Source organism: Magnolia sinica, chromosome 2, assembly GCF_029962835.1.
Source record: "Magnolia sinica isolate HGM2019 chromosome 2, MsV1, whole genome shotgun sequence".
Taxonomy (NCBI): Eukaryota; Viridiplantae; Streptophyta; class Magnoliopsida; order Magnoliales; family Magnoliaceae; genus Magnolia; species Magnolia sinica.
Window position 1 is genome coordinate 78,978,644 of NC_080574.1, and position 26,392 is coordinate 79,005,035.

The following is a 26,392-nucleotide window of genomic DNA, read 5'->3' on the forward strand; positions in this document are numbered from 1 at the left end:
CTTAGTTCATCGATCAGAAAGGTAGTCTTTAGTTGCTCTTTGCGACCAACTGTAAGAATTTCTTTCTCTTTCCATTTCATCTATATTGAAAAGTCCTTTCGTACGGAAGGCAAAGGAGTAACCCATCATCAGAGGACGAACCCCACCCTCTGAATGTCGCCTGATCTAATTTACACATCTAGCGAGTGGTTGAATAGGTGAACGATCTCTCCAGATCTCGGTCATACACTACATGTCTGCCTACCTCGGCGCGCGGGGTCGTTGTTGTTTGGTTTGAATTGGAGCCACAATTTCGATTTTGGTACGCCTGCATACCCAGTGTAGGAAACAATGTATGAACAACTATAAGAATTTCCATTTTGTTTTATTTGTATTGAAGAGAAGAAGTCATTTCATACGGAAGGCTGAGGTGTGACCCATTTTCAGAGGATGAACCCCACTCTCTGACTATCGCCTGATCATCTTAAGTAATGTTGTGCAAATGGTTGAATAGGTGACCGATCTTATTAGAATTCGGTCATATACAATTGATTTCTGATGTATTTTCCTATGTTAGCACTTGGGGTCATAGTTGTTCGATTTGAATTGTGTCACACATTCAATTTTGGCATGCTCGCATTAATCACGTGACCAAATTTAAAATCGAACCACAAAATAAGTTTGGCAAGCCCGGTGGGACCCTTGTCCTAGTTTACTTATCGGTATGACATTGCCAATCGATCAATCAGAAATATTAATAGAAGAAGTAATCAAATTACTGGGGCTGAACCCTCAACACCAACCTCACCACCTTCGACCGAGGATGTGCCGGTTTATGTAACTCACAAATCATTGAATCTGAATAATAGCACAACACCCAGTCCTGCGAACTAGAAAGGGGCGTCAACCTCTCGGGCCGCATCTCTAGAATAGATAATGGTTAGACTCTGAGATGTGCAAATGAGTATTTAGCACGTTCAAGAATATGGGAAAGCTCAACCAGATTTGTTACATGCTCAAGCCGAGCAATTTCGTGTTCAAATTGAGATTGTGAATAGATAGATGGCTAACCAAACTGGGGCCATACATCGATTGATGGCCATCATGACCGAAAGAGCACTAACGGCAATGCAGTATCATGCTGAAGGATGTTCTTTCGCTAATATGGTTCAACCACCATTGATGCATCCTTTATAGTGGAGTTCACCTCATGTCCCAATCTAAGAGGGGTGGAATGCTCTATTGTACGCCAAGTTCAGGCAACCAAAGAGGGAGGTTAAGAATTTTATTCTTTAAGTTCGGAATCAAGGTATGCCAGGAGGACAACCCTTCCAGCATTTTTCTATAAATTCATTATTTCATGAGGGACAAACCGAATAAGTGTTGATCCACCGCCCATGGTTGAACCACAGTGGATAGATTCTGACCAGATCATGCAAATGGTCTAAGAAGTTGTAGAAAAATTCATTAGCCACAATACCATCTCGATCCACCATACGCCTTATCTCGAATGGATTGACTGACAACCCCATTCACTAGTACCCTAAGTGCAAGGTTGTGAGGTAGTAATAATCTCAGTCTCACCGAGGTCGAATCCACTGGGATTGAATATGTTATGACTTTCTGAATACTTCAGAATTAGAACTAGAAACTAAACTAAATTTGGAATTTAAGAAGAATATTGTCATGAAGTAAACTATCAATGTAATGAAAAAACTAGAGTGCCAAGGATCCACGTGCAGTCATTTTAATGCCAGCTTACTTGATTCAATCAATATTTTAATTGGAATCAAAGTCCTAATCTATCCAGTTGGATGATAGAGCAGTTAAAACATCATAAATAATTTAAAACAAATTCTGAACATTCATAGTAATAATTCCACATATAACAGTCTTATTGTATTGATTGTAGAGAGTTCAAAGCATCTACCATGTCCTTAGTCAAATGATAGATCAGAGAATGCTACAGATCTGTAGGCACCCCACCTAGGTTAGCAACTTGACAAGGCAAGGATGACTCTTAGGAAAAGAGTCGGAAACCACAACCATTCCCTAAACCCTAACCCTAACCTAAACTCTAACCCAAGCGCCAACCTAAACCCTAACTCAAACCATCATTCGGACCAAAGCCTATCCAAAAATCGATCCAGTTCCTAAAAAACATACCCGACTATTTTGATCTAAAACATCCGAAAACAGGCTTCGGGCCAACTAGAGGCCCCGAAACAGGCCCACCAGCCAAAACCCAGGAAAAACCCAGCCTGGGCGGTAATTTGACTACCATGGGCAGAAGTCTAACTACTGCCAGTGGTAATCAGAGTACCGCCCCTATTCGACAGGTGTCTTCTTTGAGCACACAGCTGTCCCCCCTCCTAAAGTCAAATTTCTTATAAAATTACCCCTGAAGTTCACCCTAATTACCATTTTACCAAACCCAAAGAGCCTTTAAGAACATTTCACATGTCACTTCTCTCTCCTCAACCAATCGCAAGTCGCCATTTCAACATTTACCCTCTATAAACCCATGAATTACCAAAGTGCCATCCTAAAAGGCTATAAATAGCATTCACCTCTCTTCATTTCACACAACACAAGACTTCTACCCAAGAGATAAAATTCTCAAAATTTTCTAAGGGAGAGTAAGAGAGAGAGAGGAAGAGAAAGTGAGTGAGAGTGAAAGGGAGCTCTTGAGTTTTCAAGCCCCACCCTTTAGCCTTCCCCTGCCTCCTCCAAGCCATCCTCAACTCCTACAATCCCATCTGGGTTAGTCATGGTGTAATCCATGTCCTAGCTATTTCAAGTACAAGTCAAAGATCATGTTATCTCCTGTAATATCCTGAAATTCGGGGGTCGAGCATAACTCAGCTCCCGAGTTCCAAAACATCACTTATGTAACATATTTAATGATGGATGTATGTTGTCTGTATTAGTGCATAAAACATGGAATAAATTAAGCCAAAGTGCAAATATAATTCAGGGATAAGTGAAGAAAGCAAGCGGAAGACTCAAAGAAATATATGTGTATATGTGCGAATCCCTGAAATACATACACATACCAGGTCATATGACAAGTGTTATTATCAAAATTCCAAGTATAAAATTACATCATTTAAATCCCAAAAGAAGTCCCAGCATCCCGCGCATCAGAACAAGGCTCACTAGAACCCGTCTGAAAACTGCATAAAAGAGAAAGCAGCCTCATCATCATCCATCTCCCGGTCTGCCTCAGAAGTCGCATCAGCATCAGCAACATCAGAAACTGAGACAGAGTCTGGTGGGTGTTTAACACCGCCCCAGAACGTGGGAGTGAGTGATCAACTCAGTGGAACAATAAAGCAAGGGTTAACATGTTAACAGTTTGATCAAGCAGTAATGATAAAGCAGAACAATTAAACAAGTCCTAAGTACTCTTGTTAATGTAAGGATGTATGCAGAATGATGCGTGCCCTCGCGCGTACACCCTCAGCGTCTTCATCTTACGTTACGCATGACATCGCCTCAAAGTGCGCCATGTCTACAAAGCACATGCAAATGCGGTGCATGAACATGATTACCAAGTTGTTATTAGTCCTTTTCATACAGCAGGATTGGGAAGCTAAGATACCTTCCTCATATCACCATCCAAACAGTAATCCATTCTAGGGTCGTCAGTCCTAGACATCTCATACGATCATATGGTTGTAAGTCTTAGCAAATGGCTCGTCACCAATCAATGCACCCCTATCATACCTTTGTTACTACACCAATGCTCGTCACCTCAATGCGGTATCCAGGCATGCTCGAGGTCACTATAAAGGGCTCGTCACCAATCAATGTAGGCCGACAGCATGAATATAGTGTCCCATACCACCATAATCGGCTCACGAGTTTGGTTGCTCACTGGTCACTACGGGGAGGCTCGTCACCCCAGCGTAGGCCGACATCTCGACCACGGTGTCCCATACCACCATGTCCGGCTCATGAGTCTTAGCGGATCAAGGTATCATGGTTAATAGGATTCCATTGGTAAGTTCGGTACCCTAGATTCATACAGTAGCGTCCATACATGGTGAACATACATCAAAAAATCAGGTTACTTGACGAACTCGACTAGCATGAGCGCACATTGAATTGAACGATATAGAGTGCGCAAACACTCCACGTGGCCAAACCACTGCCGAAAACTCTAATATGACTCGGGTTCGTCTAATCACATCCTACGTGGCGAAAGTAATCTCAGCCACGAACTTAAGGCCGATTACCGATTTCCTGGACTAATCATAGTCCCAAACACATTACACTACAACAGATATTCGTATTAAATGTAGAACAGTATTGGAACAACAACCTCAACCATGTAGCATAAGAGTACTTGAAGAATATCAACTTAACATGAATGTAAGCATAAGTAATGCTTGAACTTAAACAACAAGGAATGTAACTCGCATGAAGGAAATCATACACACTAGTGGGAGAGTTGGGAATCGCTTCTCAACGCCCATACTAGGTTGATATATCACACTTTAGATCATTCAGACATTTTTACAAACACTTAGAATACATAATACAACATGCATGACGTATGTTGAAATACACGCATTTGGACAATTCCTTTTGTCAAGGAGTTGCAGCACATACCATTAGCATAAGTACACGACAAATAATCATGGCAATCACATGTTCATATTTTATACGCATATGGTACTTTATACATACATATAGAATACACAAACCTCAATATAACACATGCATATCAGGAATGCAAAATAAACATAATATTTAGCATGTGAAATCTCATCCATAGCAAGAATAAACCATTCACTGGCATTGAAAGCCTTGAAAACCATAACCTATACGATTAAAGTCCGCACCTTAATCAAGAAAAGAACACCGAACTGATTTCAGACGATATGTCTTCGTCAACGGCGATAGAATACCCTAAAGCAAGAATAGAAATGAGATACAACAACACCAAGACTATTCTAAGCTCTAACACAGATTAGGGTTAGGTTAACTTACCCAAAGATGAACTCAGAATCGCCGGAATAACAATTCTAAAGTGAAGGTTCAAGGATGAAGAAGAACAGGAAAGAATCTAAGATGATTCACCAACTTCTCTCTCACTTTCTCTCTCTTTTTCACTCTCTTTCTTAGGTAGGGTTAGGAAATTCGTATGGAAAAGAGAGCTAGGGTTTTAAGGTCCATAAATAGGCCTAACATTGATGAAAATAACCCAGGGCCAAGGTATACTTAGGGTATAACCAAAACCGGCCTCTCGCAATCCAACGAAGCACTTTCGGTGGGCCTATAACCACGAAAGGTCGGACTTAAGCTCACTGACCATGGATCTAGGTCAAGCTGAGTTCTCGTACCGACCGGATCTTCAGATCAGCCGTGGCGGATCACACTCAATTCAACAGTCATAGAATCTCGAACAGGTCCACAAGCACAAGGACATGCCTGTGCCACCTTTCCTGATCAGAGGGTGAAATTGGATCAGAATCCAACGGTCAGATTGCTTAAAATCATCGCGCAACCGACACGACTCAGATTTCATAAAATCTTATTAAATTTCCAACCGTTCTCACACTCTTCACTCCAGACTCAATCAAATCGACCCAGAACATCATCTGGACTTGATTTTCGAGGTGATGGTCAAGCCCAACATGGTGACCGCAACAGCCTAAGATCATTGCTATCGTACTTTTGACGCGCGATCCAGGTCCGATCCAGATCTTCCAAAAATTCCTAAGAACAACTGGATTAAGTGATGGATCCCAGATTTCAGAGTAACATAGTGCTAACTAATCTACAAGTTTTGAGTCATGCAGATCAAATTTAAAGTGATTGATGCAAATTTCACAAGCAATCGAGTATAATGCTAATTACCCCAAAAACAACTACTAAGGAAAGAATAACACAAAATTTTCAGGGTCATTATATCTCCATAAAGCATTCATCATATCATTATTTCTCTTCTCAACCCCTTTGCTCTTTTAGATCACCATTGAATGTATGCTCTGTGACCTGTCGAATATCGGATCCTATCACAACAGAAACTCATGGTAGTCTAGTCCACTTTTTTACTAAATTAGCATCATCGCATCCGCTTTTCTAGACATTCATTGGACGCATGCTTTGTACTTTGTCAGAATTCCGGATCTTGCTACATAAAAAATCTGGGTTTGCCTAGTCCCACTTCGATTATATCACCTCATCCCTTAAGATTACTTTACCACACGGAGTAGAGACCGTACACTTGAATAGGCAGAGAGGGTGCCTAACACCTTCCCTTTTTATAACCGAGGTCCCTTACTCAGGATTTTGGATCGCAGACCAGGAGTCAATTAAAAGCAAGGGAGTCTTTGGATTCTCTAGCTTTGCATATTCTATGGGTTTTAGCCGACTGCGGAATTTTGGATTAAGTGGCTAGTGGCGACTCCAAGACATCATATTCAATCACCCCTTTTGTCAAACGAACAGAAACCTCGACAAAAATCACCAGAACCAGCATGGGTGCCAATTTCCTAGCATTCACAGAATGACAACTCCACTGGGGAATTGCTAGTCAACACTAGCTGAGACCCAACTTGAAAGAATGTGATAGTCCAATCTTAAGAGATATTCATCACAAAAACATTTGCATTTTTCTTCTCATAAAAAACAATGAGCATCGATCTTTGGCTTGCACCAATTCAAGGCTTCTGCTCACCCCATGCTTACCTAATCCAGAGATGCCACGATAAACCAAGAAGAGGAAACCATTGCACCTAAAAGGCACCCCTTAGATCACTTGAGCTTATGACTAGTAATACAGTAACCACTGCATTCATGGCCAATGTGGCCTAAAATTTTTAATGCTTTGTAGGACCTTTTTGCCCAATGTATCCAAAGAGAGTCTGTCCAAACTATGCAAGTGTCATCACCTAGTGCCCCAGTCATCTCAACTTTCCAGCATCCTCCCCATAATGGGAGTCACTTTCAAGGTCAAATTTTCATAGCGGGCAATCCTTTCCAACAGTCTCTCATTGATGAGAGCCGCCATCAAAATCAACCTACCGCAGCCAAGAAACCTAAGCAATTCCAACATCCTCTTCTTAATAGAAGATCCAGTTAATTCCAAGGGGCAAAACCCCTCTTATCTAGTCCCTCTGAAATTGAAGAACTCTGTGAGAAATTGAGAGATATGCAGAGGAAGCTACGAAAGCAGCAAGGGGTGGATATCCCATCCACCAAGTTCAGGGATCTTTGTCCCTTCCCTAATCCAAAGGTACCTTAAGACTTTGAGGTACCAAAATTCAACAAATATGATGGTATAGGGTGTCCTATGGACCACTTAAGAGAAATTTGTAGAGAGCTTAATACTGTGGTAGGTAACAACAGAGCGCTGATCCGTTTGTTTCAAAATTCTTGAAAGGTGATGTGTTAGATTAGTACACGTTATTAGACTACCATCGAATTAAAACTTGGGAACAACTTTCCCAAGCTTTCATTAATAGTTTTGTGTACAATCTTAATGTAGCGCCCAAAAGGGCGGATCTTGTTGCCCTAAGGCAGAGGAATGGTGAGTCATTATCAGCTTAGTTGGATAGTGACGGGCCATGGCCGCTAGAATAAAAACACCCATTGATGACAAGGAGCAAATGTACATGATCATCCACTCGGCAAAGCTGAGTATCTCCGGATACCTCGTATCATATCCATATGCCAACTTTACCCAACTCATCCTTGTTGGGGAACGAGTCGAAGCCGGAATAAGGGTTGGGACGATCTCCCCTTGGTGGCCTCATCAGGCCTCCCTGGTATAACGGATAGTGGAAGAAAGGCCTACTGGATACGAGAACGGTAAAAAAAGTGTTCCTGACCTCCATCCAACAGAAGAAGATAATCTTGTCGCCTCTACCCAAGGCACACCATTCACCCCTCAACAAGGACAACAACAACAACAATCAAGAGGGAATGTCTAATACCCTAATCATGGTCAGCAGATGGTGATGGCCCAAGAGTCTAGGTAGTTCATACAAGTAGCCCAAACCTACAGCGAGATACTAGCCATGCTAGTCCAAAGGTAAATACTTACCCTGCTATTGCCTAGGCCTCCACCAAATCCTTTACCACCAAACTATAATAAGAATGAGTACTATGCATACCACCAATCTCGAGGCCATACAACGGACCGTTGTTTCATCTTGAAGCATGCAGTCCAAGATCTAATTAACAACCAAACGATTGTGGTTACCTCTCCTGCTATTGTCATCACCAATTACACCCTCCAGAATCCCCTGCCACTGTATCAAGTAAGTTCCATCTCGTTGAGCACCCTTGCCATTAATATCATCTAGGGAGAATCCCCTTGCCATCCAGTTCAATCCATCTATGCGATCACCACCAACCCAACACCAATGCCCCCAATTTTGCAAAGGGCAAACCCAGCCAGTCCAATATCTGTGCATTGAGATATACAAGGGGCATCTCCAGTCAGTCCAATCTATATGCCCCCAAGTCTACAAGAGGCACGTCCAATCAATCCAGTCCATACATCCTCTATCTTGTAAGGGGTACAATCTGCCCATTTGACCCCTACACAAACCATCATGCTCTAAGAAAATGCCCCTTCTTCGATCAACATACCGCATCCCCTAACAAAATTAGGGCCTAGCTTCAATCATGCGGTGACTTTCTAGGAAGGATATTCTGCTTTGACTAGCTGTACTCAGTCTTCGATCCTTCCAAAGAAGAGTTTAGGAGGGTGGTTCCTGCCTCTAGGAGACAGGACAAGGGAGAGATTGAAGTCGAGATTCTGATTAGTCCCAAAACATCGACCATCACTTTTCAGGTCTTCGAAATCACATCTTCATTTCATCTCCTCCTTGACTGATCTTGGATCCACAGAGTTAAGGCCATCTCTTTGACTCTTCACCAAAAGGCCGAGTACATTTTTAGAGATAAGGAATTGACCATTTTAGATGATCCCAAACAAATCTTCCTGATAGAAGTAACCAACCATCAAGAGCTAAATATCCCGATCATAGACATACATTGCTCCGATGAGGACATCCCATACCAAAGTTTCAAGATTGAGACTGTGAATTACATTCCTCTTGCATGTCCCATCGGATCAAACTATGTCTCCCTCCAGTCGAGCGCCAACATTTTTATCAGCTCAAATATCAAGAGAATGCAAGCATGAGAGGGTTGGGATATCAGCCTCCAATGGGTGAGATAGCAAAACACAGATGTATCAAAGGAAGGCAAAGTCGGCAAGAGGAAGATGATCCCTTCATCTAAACATCAATCAGATCCATCAAGGAAGGGATCATCTATCCGGTGGGCAGGTCGAGATCCACCATGGAGGATCAAATGAGCGGAATGAGCCTAACTGAGCTATTTGAAAAGGACTTGGGCAAGGGGCAAGAATTGCCCCTGATTAACTGGACCACAATTTAGGTCCCACCCGAGTTAGAAGAATCCAAAGATTCACAATGCATCGGGGATGAGCTGAGAAAAGAGACATCCAGCACCAACTCAAAACCTAATCTTGAATTCATCATGATGTTTGGGCACGACGGTGAGGGCCCACCTACTAATCTGTCTGGCCCTACCTCCCGAGGGGAGGGAGTGTAGGCAGTAGCTGGTTTGTGATCTCCAAGACGTCACAATAAAAGAAAACAGTGTTTGGCTCCTCGAGCCAAATTAGGCAATCCCTGATTCACATCGCCATCTTTCTCAAAAAATTTTAAAAAAATCAAAAAATTTTAAAAAGCCAAAAGCATTCGATATTTTCGAAATGCCAAAAAATTTAGAAACTTGTCAAAATCCAAAAAAAATTAGAAAATTCCCAAAAGCCAAAAACACTATATTTCCGAAATGCCAAAAAAAATCAGATACTTGTCAAAATCCAAAAAATCAAAAATTTCACAAAACACAAAAATAATAGAAAATCTTTCAAAACTCACAAGCAATAATGTGCCAAATGAGTCTATTACAACACCCAAGTTTAAAGTCAACTCATATGATTTCGATCTAGAGTTATATTTCAAACTTATGGATTTGGACGGAGCTCATGATGTGTAAAATGATGATCCAACTCTCGAGCTAGAGGATTCCCTCAGAAAGTTTGAAACAAAGGCTAATGTCATTATGGACGATTTTGAAATTGTGAACTTGAGATCCCTTGAGCTCCCTAGAATGGTATGCATCAAGAAATCCTCACTTCTAAAGTACAAGTAGAGGATGAGAGAATTCTTATGGCTAGGGCTATCTAACCTCACGTTCTCTTATGAAGCCTTACCCAGATCGAATGAAGAGCTAGTCATACACCATCTGCTATGAAGCCTGAAGTTAAGCCCATCAAATCTGTCAAGCTCATGTCTGAAGTCCATGATGGAGTCCACAACTCGTGCATAAATGAACATGTAATGTTCAAGAAGAACTTGCGACTAAGCAGCTGCTGATGAACGATGGAGATAAGCTATTGTGACATGTTGGGAAGTGCTTCAAGTATTTAAAGCTTGTATAAAGGATCCATGTGCATGCGTTATAACTTGGCAACACCCTAGCTCTTTTTCATTATGGGGTGTCAACATCATCAAAAGAATGAACCCAAAGGCATCCAATGGTCATGAGTGCATTCTCGTGGTAGACAAAGTGGGTGGCGACAACATTTCACATCATCGATACAAATGAAGAAAGAAGTCAAGGAAAATGAGTGGTCGTAAGCTCAATGCAACCAACTACATTTCGCAGACATAACGCACACAACGATCGCTAGGACCAACGATAAGCAAGTCTAAAAGAAAGGCTAGCAACATGGTAATAATACACATCTTATCATTGCGCCTACTAGATCAAGGGGGGCAAGTCCAAGCAATCCTGGGATGATCCATTGATCCTTCGCAAAATTCATCTGGGTATTCCCTTCATCTCGCCATCATTAGGGGCAAAGATCTTCCAAAGCCCATCAACGTTGACAACGTGAATATCTATCGTGTGTAATCTACCTCACTATGTCAGCAACTACAGTTGTAAAGCTAAGGTCAAACAACAAGAGGTTAGCATCCTGAGGTATATTCCATCATTATTTATTGCCTTCAATAAAGTGATCCAAAAAAAATAAAGGGTTAAAAAAATGGACAAATAAAAGAGCGCGGTCCAAAAAAAAGAAGAAGAAAAGTGAGAAGAAGAAGAAGAAGAAGAAGTAGAAAAGCAAAAAAAAAAAAGAGAGTCGAACCCAATAAGTGAGAACACAAGTCACCAGCCTATTTCCCCTCAGGGTAGTTTATCTCAATGTTAGCAACTTCACGATCATGATTGAAGACAAAGTCAGGCCGCTCACCAGTCGACCGACAATGAATGGAATCTAGCCTCTCGCTTCTATAACTTGAAAAGCAAAATCAAAAGAAAAATAACATGTCTAAGCGAAATAGGCGAGGAGAAAACCTGAAAGGGTGCCTCGAGTAAAAATAGCGGGCATGTAGCGAACTTGACGAAAACCTAAAAAGACACCAAGGGTAAAATGAGTACAGCTGCCAAGGGGCAGGTAAGAGATAGGACCCGGGACGTGGTGAAAATTTGAAAGGGCGCCAAGCAAAGATGATGGGAAATTCAGTCGTGGTGAAAACCTGAAAAGGCACTACGAGCAAAAATGGATAGAAAAGAAAAAAAATATAAAACTAAAAAGTGTAGGTATAGAGGAAGCCAAGAGAACAAGCAAAGTGAAGAAGTACAAGGAAACGATAAGTCCCGGATCAGAATTTTGCCAGACTCTACCCAAATCCAATGGGCATGATCCAGGTATGCGCTACTCTCAGGAAACCGGGATCCCTACTAAACAACTCAGAATACCGGATTCGACATGGGTTAAGTTCAATACTCTGATTCCACCATCCAGACACAAGCACACACAGACATATATGGTGAGAAAATTTCATTTCATTTTTTTTCAAATATGATCTTATCCCTTCAAAAAAAATTATAAAAAAAAACACACGCACCCCTAGTGAATTTGATCTTGATCATAAGGGATAGAATGCAAAATGACGGATCAGATCCATTTTCAAAAATTGTAAAACCATGTCTTTTGATAAATTAATCTTCCAATAAAACCATATTAGTCAAACAGTCCCATGAAACCAGTGGAGCCAACAGAATATCTGGCCTTATTAAAAAAAAGGCCACAATAAAAACTGAACAACGACACCCTCCTGCAAGATCAGATGAATCCTTTTAAAAAGCCTCGAAAAAATCTTCAAAAATTGCAATAAAATCCCAAGGAGTGCAGCTCCTCATTCTGGATAGTTTTAAGAACAATTTTTTTTTTTAAAAAAAACATGGCGCTTGGTATCCAATATACTAGGTCTTCTATACCTCTTAGTGGCATCTAGCGCGAACAGTAAAATAAGATTCGACCACTTTCAATTTTCCCAAGAGTTGTCAAATCCATATGCGATACAAGCACGGTTGACCTAGATCTCAATGTCAGGACAGCTGTGCAACGATGAAGTTCAATGCAAGTGATGATAAGCATGATCCTACTCTGGTCAGAGTGATCATTTCAAAAGAATGGAAAAAATCAAATTGTAACCAACTTATCAAAATCAGAAGGCTGCATGGAAAAAAGGTCACCTGCACATACCTAGTCCGGGATGCTTGAAAAGTCTGATCAAGTCCAAGTCGGCGTAGTGAGTTCCCCGTAAGGCCGCAGAACGTGCAGGGCAGCTAACCACTTTGATGATAAAATGGAACAAGTACTCTTAGGGTGATCATGTATAAATGAACATCACACATCCAAACATTATGAGAATCCCTATAAAGCTGCAAAGCGTTGGGGCCCTACTTTTCAGATTTACTCTCTGATGCTATTACTGAGCCGATACGAAAAGGGTGTGATTCGTGGCCCGTAATGTTGCAAAGCGCAAGGACAATCATAACATTTTCCTAAAACCCTCATGATCTGTGCAAATTATCTCTTTTCTAGAAAATAAACTAATAATGATACCATGGCAGGTAACAGATCTATACCATAATCTTTTCTGATAAGAGGGGTGGGGTGTCTACTTGCTTTGGCATTCGGTTGCTCGCAACCTCTGCCAAAGAGGGGCATCTGTAGACACCCCTCCTAGGCTAGCAACTTGACAAGGCATGGATGATCCTTAGGAATTGAACTTGAGCCCCGTAGCCTACCCAAAACTGCAGCCATTTCCCAAACTTGATCCAAACCCTGGTCGAACTCGAACCATCCTGTTACCCCGAACCCCAACTTAACTTAATCCATCACCCAAGCCAGAGCATGCCCAAAATCGATCCATTTCTTGAGGTGTTTCCAAGCCATTTTTGAGCCATTTTGAGCCAAATATCTAAAAAGGGCTTCGGGCCGCTCTCAGGGCCCGAAATAAGCCCACCGGCCAAATTGCGGGAGCAACTGTACCTAAACGGTAGTCTGACTACCGCGAGCGGTAGTCTAACTACCACCGGCGGTAATCGGATTGCTGCCTTCTCTCGACAGGTGTACCCTCTGAGCACACGGTTGTTCCCTCTCCAACACGAAGCACCTAAGTTTTATGCCCTACACAAGAGTAAATGATCCACACAAGGAACCTCCATTTTAGGCCACAACGGCCAAGGATCCACACAGGCCAATGATCCACACAAGGAACTTAGAGTTTATGCCCTACATAAGAGCAAGGGTCAACACACAACACCCACATGTACTCTCCCATTGGAGGCCTCCTATGGGGACTTTAAAGGGGTGAGAAGCACCTGTGACCCAAACCTACACAAGGAATGATCAACAAGGTCTCTAGACTCTAATGACTTACAGATAAGTAGGTGAGCCCGGTTAAGCATGATGATGAAGATCTTCTCCTTGATGATGAAGATTCTTCAGCTTCCTTGATCCGCAACACTTGAAGATGTTCCAATAAAGGTGACGGGTTGGGTCAAGAATATGTTGGAATCCTATTCTATTAAATGTTTTCCTATTTTAGAGAAGGAGTGGTTTCAAGCATTCAGTCATTCAAGGTATCCTAACTCAATGATTTGCCATTAAGATAGTAGTTGGATGATCCTTGAATGGGGAAGTTTATTCCTCAATCTGCTCTATTGAATATCAATGATGATGGTAGATTGAAGGATTAACTTACATGAGAAAATGAGCTTAGTGTAGGTAGTATGCAAAACTCTCTCAAGCTCTCTCTATTTTTCTCACTCAACAATTAAGAGCAAGCTCCCTATATATAGGCAAAAAGTCCCAACAGTAATAAATATGTTAAAGTCTAATTGAGTTCGATCTTATTGGACCTGACTCGATATCATTGAATGTATACTTTCGATTTCATCTAATCAGGGTTCGATGATGTGAACTCAGCTGAAGCACATACCTGAAACTTTTTGAATGAAGATTGATGACATTGAACATGCGTCGATGTTATTGAATTTTGAATTCCGATCTCATCGAAAGTGGTTCGATACATTGATCTTTTCAAGGAATATTTTAGAAAGCTTGCTGGGCATTTTTTACCTAATTCGATGATATCGATCCCATATCGATTTCATCAATTTTTGAATTACGATCATATCGAGACAATATCGATTCCTTGATCATTCACATAAGATTTTCCTTTCAAGTTTACTGGAATAATTTTGTCTTGATTCGATAGCATCGAGTATATATCGATATCATTGTGATTTGAATTTTGATGACATCGACGTAGGTTTCGATTCCTCGATCATTTAGATGTTTTTCTTTCATAAACTCGTTGGACATAACTTGTCCCATTTCAATGTCATTGATACTGTGTCGATATGATTGAGATTTGAATTTCGATGATATCGACTGTCCTTTGATTTCTCGACCAATATTAAGAATATTTTCCAAGCCTTTGCTGGATAGAGCTTTGAGGTTTTTAATATCATCGACTGTCCTTCGATAACATCGATATTTGAAATTCGATTTTATCGAAAGTGCTTTCGATTTATTAAATATTTTGTCCAAAATACTTTGTGGTTGCTAGACATAAAGAGGACTCAATTCGATGTTATGGATAGCAGTTTGATTTATCGAGAATGAGTGTTCAATTGTATCGACCAAGAATTGATGATATCGAACATAGCTGAAAACTTAGAGAATTTTCCATTTTGGAACCAGGTTTTCAGACTTTTAACACCTATGTTGTTTTAAGTTTTTCTTAAGACTTTTGTTTACCTGGGTGTTTTGGGATTTGGGATGTGAGGCTTGATTTACCTGTGACTAGCTCGGAACACACATCCGGTTGAGGCTATAGCTTGATCAATCTTTATACGGGGCTTACCTGACTCACTGACTTAATACTCATGCTAATTGACAAACCAGGGCACTTTCGATCTCCCCCTTTGTCAATTACATGACAAAACACAAAACACTTAGAACAACATCCTAAATTGTATGTACATGAACTTTACACAATTTTACAAATAATCTATTGAGTTCATACACACATTCTTCATGTAGCTGCTCCCCCTATCTTGCAGCTGCTCCCCCTATCAACTGTATCACCATGCATATAAACCAACAAAAATTGTTCTCATGGTGGGATTTTGTTCTCCCCCCTTTTGTCAGTCATTGGCAAAGGTTAATGTATACCTATAATAGATCGATTGACTGAAGTTGAAATTGAAGCAACGAGGAGAATCAAGACAATAGGAAGAGCCATCGCAGTTCAAGGAATAAATGATTAGCAGTTTCTAGTATGTAAATATATCCTTAAAAAGTAGTGAGTATTCCATAGATGACAGCTGATACACAGACATGCAGGAGAATATAGAGTACTAGAAACATTCTTTCACGGCATAATTAAATCCTTTCAAGAACAGTTGAATAGTAATCATTAATCCATAACCAGTATGCATTCCCATAGAAATGTAAATTCAGAGATATTATCATCAATGGAAATATTAAGCATAATCAAAAGTAATTGCCCAAGCTTGGCAGAAGATAAGCATCCAAAAAGATATCATCGAGCCCATTCATGGGCACACAAAAATGAAGTATGCTCCTCATCTAGAGGGCGATCAATCCAAAACATTTAACCTAACCATGGGCTATACAACTAAAAACAACCATCATGTTGGACCTCATTCATAGGCAAAAATAAAGGGTAACCACACTTCCATTTATGGGCACATTCATACCGACTACTCCTTTAGCAATTAAGGTGCTCGCGTGTCTACATCTGTCAGCAAGTAAAGGAATTGCTATGTAGTGTGCTTGAGTGCAACGAGTTTGTCCTCGATCCCAATTAAGTGCTTCTCGCAGTTGTGAAGGCACTTGTCAATACCAGCTTGTCCATTCAACAGATGATGTTCAAGTTTGCGATGCTGGCGATTGGTGACGGACTCAGAACTGTGAAGCGGCGTCTGATTAGATCCCCATGGTGTTGGCAGATTTGGCTGCTAACTGTTTTCTACCTCAGGATTAGGAACAGGAGGCCTATCCGGATGGTATGAAGTGGTTAGGTACAACTAGTGGAATGCATCATCATCGAACCATACCTCTAGTTGTATTTTATCTGAAGTTGGCGGCAGACCCACAAAATGTGCTAGCTTACATATGAGTGATGGAAAAGGGAGTGTATTAGGATGTTCCCCTTTGACTATACAAGTCAATTGCCCTAGTATAAGGGTCGGAAGACACAGGAACCTCTTGATACACATCATACAGTACATTGAGTGCAAAAGGAGTGAGGTTACTTCCCTTTGTGTCACATGGATACACATTGGTATTGAAGATACTGTGGAGGATCTTGGAAGTGGTTCTAAGATAGTTGATTTGAAGCATATTTTCATCATCTCTAGGAACTGTGGCACCTTGGCGCAATACACGTGTAATCTCCCCCCATATTCTTAACCGATTCAGATTTCACTTAGTGACTAGGATTCAAGTCACTTCAATGTTTAGGAGACGACCAATTATGACTGGAGTAATGAGTTTTGTTTGATGCATGAACTCTAGTCGAATACATGGGGGATTATCATGAACAATGTGGCAGCTATTGAAGAATTGAAGAATCAACTCATATTGGTAGGGACCACGTAGATTGAGTATATTCTGTCATCCTATTGTTTCCAATAGAAGATCCACTCTGTATAGATCTATAACGCTGGTAAGGATAATGCATTCTGCTATCGTTACTTGCTCCTAATCTGATTGGTTAGGAGGAGAGCTATTTGTTGTTGGTGTCTTATTCTTAGATTTCTGGGTTTTTGAAGATTTAGAAAGAAGTTCCTTACCTTTGCCATTTACCATTTGCGTGAGCTTATAAGGATGGAGGATAGAGAAAACTAGAAGAGATGGAACCAAGCTGTGAAATGTTTCATGCTCCCATTCCCTTTTTATAGCAGAGAGTGTCGATGACATCGAACTAGTTTTGATCTCATCGAGCTTGGGCTGATAATGACATAAAAGACTGTGCCGATGTCCATTGGGAGGAACCAACAGTTATTTCCAATGTCTGTTGGAAAGGACCAATGGTTAAGACTTTGTCTTCCTGAGTGTCACGCCCCAAACTCAGAAAACAGGCTCACAAAATTTTCGATCACCGAATTTGGTGCTGATAGCCTCCTAGTGCCCCATTCTCGGATCCCGGCACTCACGTGCCCGATTCCGATCTTGGGATCCTACAACGAGGATTTTCAGTATGATTTTTTTTTATAATGGAGCATAACCACAAGCATAACCCAAATCATAAAGGCAACATCATCATCACATATCCATTAATATAATCATTTGAGTACAATGCTGGAAGGGAAATACATAAATCAAAAATTAAAGCTCCAGAAGACCGTTGCACGCTCCAAGCTCAATGCTACTGCAACCTAACGCCACCTGCAAGCATCTATTGTGCATAAGCTTATAGAAAGCTTAGAGGGTAGTGAGAGTGTGTGTAAGGCAAGTGCCAAGTGTATAATATCAGAGTAATGCAGAAATATGCGGTAAGTCCATGAATGCTAAAGCCCATAAATCATACATCATTGGAATAAGCAGAAATACTAACAAGATCATGAATCATACGATATCAGAGTAAGCAGAAAGATACTGGTAAGTCCATAAATCATTTTATAACAGCATATGCAATGTGGATCAGTTATGCAAATGTGGAAGCCAAATATCAGATGCCGATGATGCAATGTAATATGCAAATCATGCTAAGTTCGTCTAGGCCATATAACTGTAAAAACATAGTAACCCAAAATGCTAAGTACTGCGGATGCAATGTAATATGCGGTGCAAATGAAATGACCATGCTGGAATGTGAAGTCGGGATGGTAGTATGTAGTATCACAGGCTATGAGGTCCACCACAAGGGACTTCTATCCAAACCAGTCCTATACCTAAATTTAGATAGTCAGATTTAATATGGTAAACTCCTAATCTTAGGTTAATCACGTGCCCAACCGAAATCCTGGCCATGTGATGGTATATGTAACAAATAGTTACGCACCACCAGCCCGAGTGGATAGTGAATGAATGAATGAATGGATATGCAATTCCTACTCAATAAGTCCATATATCAGTACGGTTGTTCTCTAGAGAAATCATCGGGGTCTATTACACTCCACACCGACTGTCTCCTCCCTAGTTGCATAACCCAGCGAGTGGAAGAGACCTCACTATCTGCCTAGCCAGTAGTCTACCAATACCTACTCGGCTCGTCGATAGTGGACCCATTTATGAGATGGTCATACTCAGCCTAGCTTATATCCCCCTCACTTAGGCGGATAAGGCTACTCCCCCTCCTAATCGACCATGACACAGTAGGAGACGCGGCCTACTGGTATTCGGTATTCGGGCGCTCATGTTCCACTCGGTCTAGACGTTGGGGCACCTTCTGGCCTCAAAAATTCTGGGATTTTCACCCAAGGACATCCTAAGTGCTCATAGTGATAGAACCAAGTATTTTCAGTGTCCCACTTAGCCATCCACGATGTGCCTGTGGAGGCCACGACCCCGATGTCCCTAGGGCATACAATGATCAAGTCACACATATGCGAGATGCATGAGTCACACTATCCAGTCATGCAACAATCTTGCGCGTATTATGCGCTCATGTGGGTAACTCCTATCACTGAGTCTCATAAATAATCTGCTCAATGGCTTATGCTATGATCGGTCACTCCTCATATCAAGCATACATATGATGCATATGGGCATAAATCATGGAGTTACATTAAGTATGTTATAAGGTGATGAACTACTCTCACAACAAAGATAGGCCTAGAGGCCTACACACAAGTATGGGCCTATCAATGGGCCCTAGGGAGAGTCATAATACGGACATTTAACTAAAATTATTCTTACAATGTGGACGTCAAACCAACATTGCTCCCAAGGCACGGCCTGCCATAAACATCATTACCTGCATTATAGTGAAATCACACATTACATCGGGTGCACATTCCTAGCATTGAGCCACATGTACACCACATCAGGCCTAGCCATGTGGGCCACAAATACATCAAGATGAGCCTCATCACATGGGCTGAAAATATATCACAATGGGCCACAACATATGAGCCAGAAACACATCACAATGGGCCTTGGAAAATGGGTCAGAAATACATTACAATGGGCCTCAACCCATGGGCCTTAATACATCACAATGGGCCTTAACCCATTGGCTCCAAATGCATCACCATGGGCCTCAAGCTATGAGCCCTAATACATCACAATGGGCCTCAACCCATGAGCCCTAAATACATCACCATGGGCCTCAACCTATGGGTCCTAATACATCACAATGGGCCTCAACCCATCGGCCCTAATACATCACAATGGGCCTCAACCCATGGGCCCTAATACATCACAATGGGCCTCAACCCATGGGCCCTAATACATCACAATGGGTTTCAACCCATGGGCCCTAAATACATCAAACGGGTCGTATCAATGGGCCGAATCAAATGGGCTTCATGTATATCAATCAGGGTCACCCTTCTGTATTTTTGAGATCTGACCTATTCATAAGTTAACATAGAGGTAGATGAAGTGAAAGCAAAAACATCAGCTTGATTGGAACTACCGTGGCCCTTAAGAAGTTTTGAACGGTGAATGTCATGTTCCCACTATTTTCAATGGTGGGTCCACTTGAACTTGAGATCTGACTCATCCTTCCTCCCATGCTATAAAATGATATCTCAAAATGGTTGGACGGTTGGATACAACACATGCATCATGGTGGGCCCTTGAGATGGATGACACATAAGGAAGCACATGCATCGAGGTGGGGTCCACGTCCCTTGGATTGGATAGGGTAGGTAAAATACTTACATCAGAGGGCTCCACCGTCCATTGCTGGATGGTGGGCAGCATGAATAAAACATATACATCATGTGTGGTGGCCACACTAATGGAAGTGTGGATACAATACATACATCTATGGGTCCCACGTGGGGCCCACCATAAAATCAATTTTCCATCCAACCTGCTGTTAAGGTCACGCAGACCTGGAGGCAGAGGAAAACAAATTTCATATTGACCAAAGCTTCTGTGCTACCCAAAAGGGTTCAATGACAGCCGTTCAATCACCGCTATTTCCTATGATGTGGGCCACCTGAGTCATATATGTGGATGATTTTTGGAGGGGGTCCACTTCAAGAAGGGGCCCACCGAATGCATGGTGTGGATAAATAACACACATCATGGTGGGTCCCATGGCTGGACCGTGGGTCCTGATGTACGTCCGCCTAACGCCGCAAGCGCTGCCTGCGCGCCTCTGTTAGTGTCTGCAACGTCTGACAACAGTAGTGTCAGATGCTATTGAGTCAAATTCGATATCATTGACATCTCTCAGTGTAAGGCCCGTGTCTTAGCCAGTACTGTTCTGTCGACTTCCGCGATCCTTCCTGACGAATTTCGGCAATCTGTGACCTATAATTGACATTTGCGTGCGACCCTAAGTCGTATCCCGTAGATTGAGTTGGCTTAATTCGAGACGTGTGCCATTGCGACTGCGCCGTCGTTGCAGTTCCGATGCCGTGTATTACTCACCGATCCAATACCCTGGCAGGGAGATGTGGGCCGACGTTTATTTCGAAGAAACGCCACGCGTTTGCAACCCCAAGAGAATCTCTACAACATGTCCCATCAATCAATCAATCAATCAATGCTTTCTTTCTCCCCAAGTCAAGCAACCACCAAGTCAACTTTGTCTCACCCTCTCTCTTACACACCCATACATGTCAAGTACATCACTCACCTCACATCCATCACTCCTTACAACTCCCTCTCTCTCTCTCTCTCTCTCATTTCTCAACACATTCTAAGCTAAGTAAAAAAGGGGATGTCCAAGCTCTCCCATGTGAGAGAAAAGTGCACGTGTATGGCCCACTTCCCAGCCCCAAAAAAAGCATCATCCTAGCCATTCAAACCTCATCACCCTCCATCAAAGTGAAGCACAAGGAGACCAGCGTTCCATCGGACCGAGAAGATCGAACGGTGGGTGCTTCTATAGGTTAGATTTTCATGTTTTTATGATGAGCCAAGTGAGGCCTACCGATTGATGGTATGGATCTCACTTTGGACCCTTAATGTGGCCGATGACCCACCTTGATTTTCACTACCATTCCATGATGGGGCCATTCTCCATGGACCCTATCATGATGTTTACTTTTCTAAGATTTAAAGAGGTCATCTAGACCTTTCATCTTGGGGGAGAAGTAATCTCCACCGTTGATTTTTGATTTGGTGGGCCCACATGTATTGGGACCCACTTGATTATGATTGAATGCTTGAAAGGGAGGGCCCATAGTTTGGGGTCCCTCCATCATATGTGTGTCTCCCTCTCTCTCTTTCTCTCTCTCCCTCTTTCATTTTTTTAATTATTATATGTGATGATGTGGCCATATGGCCCACTCGGATGGACCCCACCATGGGGCATGTATTTTATCCAAGCCATTTGTAGGTGGGGCCCACTTTATATATGTTGTATCCACACCATCCACCATTTGGTGGCCGACATGAGCAAGGCCCACCTTATATACGTCTGGACGTGAACTGGGAAAATACAAATATTAGCTTGATTCATAAGCTTTTGGATGGGCCACTTGTGTAGGCCCCACATTGATGTATGGATTCAATCCAAGCCATCCATCCTTTTCCCCACCTCATTTTAGGCGTTGAGCCAAAAAATGAAGCTGATCCGACCTTCTGGTGGGCCACAACAAAGGAAAATGGCATTTTTACCATTGAAAAACCACCTAATGTTTCTATACTCCAAAACACCTCGGATATTGGGCTTGTTTGGCTTGTCTTGAGCTATGGGAATCAGTGGATGGGTGGATTCTCCAGACGTGGACCCCACGCATGAAAAACCTAGAAAAAAAATAAGATGTAATATATATATATATATATATATATATATATATATGCAGCAGACGCTGCTGCTGTCAGAGGCGGGCAGGCAATGCCTGCGGCGTTAGGCAGACGGACAGCGGGACCCACGGTTCAGCCGTGGGCTCCACCATGATGTGTGTTATTTATCCACTCCATGCATTTGGTGGGCCCCTTCCTGAAGTGGACACCCCTCCAAAAATCAGCCATGTATATGACTCAGGTGGCCCACATCATAGGAAACAACGGTGATTGAACAGCTACCATTGAACCCTTTTGGGTAGCATAAAAGCTTTGGGTCAATATGAAATTTGTTTTCCTCTGCCTCTAGGTCTACGTGACCTTAACAACAGGTTAGATGGAAAATTGACGTTATGGTGGGCCCCACGTGGGACCCACAGATGTATGTATTGTTTCCAAACTTCCATTAGTGTGGCCACCACACATGATGTATATGTTTTATTCATGCTGCCCACCATCCAGCAATGGACGGTGGAGCCCTCTGATGTAAGTACTTTACCTACCCTATCCAGTCCAGGGGACATGGACCCCACCTCGATGCATGTGCTTCCTTATGTACCATCCATCTCAAGGGCCCACCATGATGCATGTGTTGTATCCAACATCCAACCATTTTGAGATATCATTTTATAGCATGGGAGGAAGGATGAGTTAGATCTCAAGTTCAAGTGGACCCATCATTGAAAATAGTGGGGACAGTGACATTCATTGTTCAAAACTTCTTAAGGGCCACGGTAGTTCCAATCAAGCTGATGTTTTTGCTTTCACTTCATCTACCTCTATGTTAACTTATGAATAGGTCGGATCTCAAAAATACAGAAGGGTGGGCCCGATGGATATACATGAAGCCCATTTGATTCGGCTAATTGATACGACCCGTTTGATGTATTTGGGGCCCATGGGTTAAAACCCATTATGATGTATTAGGGCCCATGGGTTGAGGCCCATTGTGATGTATTAGGGCCCATGGGTTGAAGCCCATTGTGATGTATTAGGACCCATGGGTTGAGGCCCATGGTGATGTAATTGGAGCACATGGGTTAAGGCCCATTGTGATGTATTAGGGCCTATGGGTTAAGGCCCATTGTGATGTATTAGGGCCTATGGGTTGAGGCCCATGGTGATGTATTTAGGGCCCATGGGTTGAGGCCCATTGTGATATATTAGGGCCCATGGGTTGAGGCCCATTGTGATGTATTAGGGCCCATGGCTTAAGGCCCATGGTGATGCATTTGGAGCCCATGGGTTAAGGCCCATTGTGATGTATTAGGGCCCATGGGTTAAGGCACATTGTGATGTATTAGGGCCACTAGGTTGAGGCCCATTGTGATATATTTTTGACTCATTTGGCAAGGCCTATTGTGATGTGTTTTTGGCTTATATGTTGTGCCCATTGTGATATATTTTCAGCCCATGTGATGAGGCCCATCTTGATGTATTTGTGACCCACATGGCTAGGCTCGATGTGGTGTATATGTGGCTCAATGCGAGGAATGTGCACCCGATGTAATGTGTGATTTCACTATAATGTAGGTAATGATGTTTATGGCAGGCCGTGCCTTGGGAGCAATGTTAGTTTGACGTCCACATTGTAAGAATAATGTTAGTTAAATGTCCGCATTATGACTCTCCCTAGGGCCCATTGATAGGCCTATACTTGTTGTGTGTAGGCCTCTAGGCCTATCTTCGTTGTGAGAGTAGTTCATCACCTTATAACATGCTTAATGTAACTCCATGATTCATGCCCATACGCATCATATGTATGCTTAATATGAGGAGTGACCGATCATAGCATATGCCATTGAGCAGATTATTTATGGGACTCAGTGATAGGAGTTACCTACATGAGCACATTGTACGCGCAGGATTGCTGCATGACTGGATAGTGTGACTCATGCATCTCGCATATGTGTGACTTGATCATTGTATGCCCTAGGGACATCAGGGTCGTGGCCTCCATAGGCACTTCGTGGATGGCTAAATGAGACACTGAAAATACTTAGTTCTAGCACTATGGGTACTTAAGATGTCCTTGGGTGAAATTCCCAGAATCTCCAAGGCCAGGAGATGCCCCAACGTCTAGACCGAGTGGAACATGAGCACCCGAGTACCGAATACCAGTAGGCCGCGTCTCCCATTGTATCGTGGTCGGTTGGGAGGGGGTGTGGCCTTATTCGCCTGAGTGAGGGAGCTATAAGCTAGGCTGAGTCTGACCAGCTCATAAATGGGTCCACTATCGATGAGCCGAGTAGGTATTGGTAGACTTCTGGCTAGGCGGATAGTGAGGTCTCTTCCACTCACTGAGTTGTGCAGCTAGGGAGGAGGCAGTCGGTGTGGAGTATAATAGACCCCGGTGATTTCTCCAGAGAACAACCGTACTGATATGTGGACTTATTGAGTAGGAATTGCATATCCATTCATTCATTCATTCACTATCCACTCGGGCTGGTGGTGCATAACTATTTGTTACATGTACCATCACATGGCCAGGATTTCAGTTGGGTGCGCGACTAACCTGAGATCAGGAATTTACCACATTGAGTCTGACTATCCAAATTTAGGTATGGGACTGGTTTGGATAGAAGTCCCTTGTGGTGGACCCCATAGCCTGTAATACTACATACTATCATCCCGACTTCACATTCCAGTATAGTCATTTCATTTGCATCGCATATTACATTGCATTCGCAGTACTTAGCATTTTGGGTTACTATGTTTTAACACTTATATGGCCTAGACTGACTTAGCATGATTTGCATATTGCATTGCATCATCAGCATCTGATATTTGGCTTCCACATTTGCATAACCGATCTGCATTGCATATGCTGTTATTAAATGATTTAAGGACTTACCAGTATCTTTCCACTTACTCTGATATCGTATGATTTATGATCTTGTCAGTATTTTTGCTTATTCCAATGATGTATGATTTATGGGCTTTAGCATTCATGGACTTACCGCATATTTCCGCATTACTTTGATATTATACACTTGGCACTTGCCTTACACACACTTTCACCACCCTTTAAGCTTTTTATAAGCTTATGCACGATAGATGCGTGCAGGTGGTGTTAGGTTGCAGCAGTATTGAGCTTGGAGCGTGCAGCGGTCTTCTGGAGCTTTGATTTTTGATTTATGTATTTCCCTTCCTGCATTGTACTCAAATGATGATATTAGTGGATGTGTGATGATGATGTTGCCTCTGTGATTTGGGTTATGCTTGTGGTTATGGTCCATTACAGAAAAAATTCATACTGAAAATTCTCCTTGTAGAATCTCAGGATCGGAATCGGGCATGTGAGTGCCGGGATCCGAGAATGGGGCACTATGGAGGCTGTCGGTGGTAGATTCGGTGATCGGGAATTTTCTGAGCCAGTTTTTTGAGTTTGGGGAAGGGTCCAAAGTGAGATCCATACATTAATCGGTAGGCCTCACTTGGCCCATCATTAAAACATGAAAATCTAGCCTATAGAAGCACCCACCGTTCGATCTTCTTGGTCCGATGAAACGCCGATCTCCTTGTGCTTCACTTTGATAGGGGGTGATGAGGTTTGAATGGCTAGGATGATGGGTTATTTTTTGGTGTGGGAAGTGGGCCATACACATGCACTTTTCTCTCACATGGGAGAGCTTGGACGTCCCCTTTTGTTACTTAGCTTGGAATGTGTTGAGAAATGAGAGAGAGAGAGGGTTGTAAGGAGTGATGGATGTGAGGTGAGTGATGGGTAAGGTGAGTGATGTACTTGACATGTATGGGTGTGTAAGAGAGAGGGTGAGAGAGAGTTGACTTGGTGGTTGCTTGACTTGGGGAGAAAGAAAGCATTGATTGATTGATTGATTGATGGGACATGTTATAGAGATTCTTTTGGGGTTGCAAACATGCAACGTTTCTTCGAAATAAACTCTGGCCCACATCTCCCTGCCACGGTATCGGATCGGTGCGTAATACGCGGCGTCGGAACCGGGCGACAGCGCGGTCGCCATGGCACACGTCTCGGATTAAGCGGACTTAAATCTACGGGATACGACTTAGGGTCTCGCGAAAACA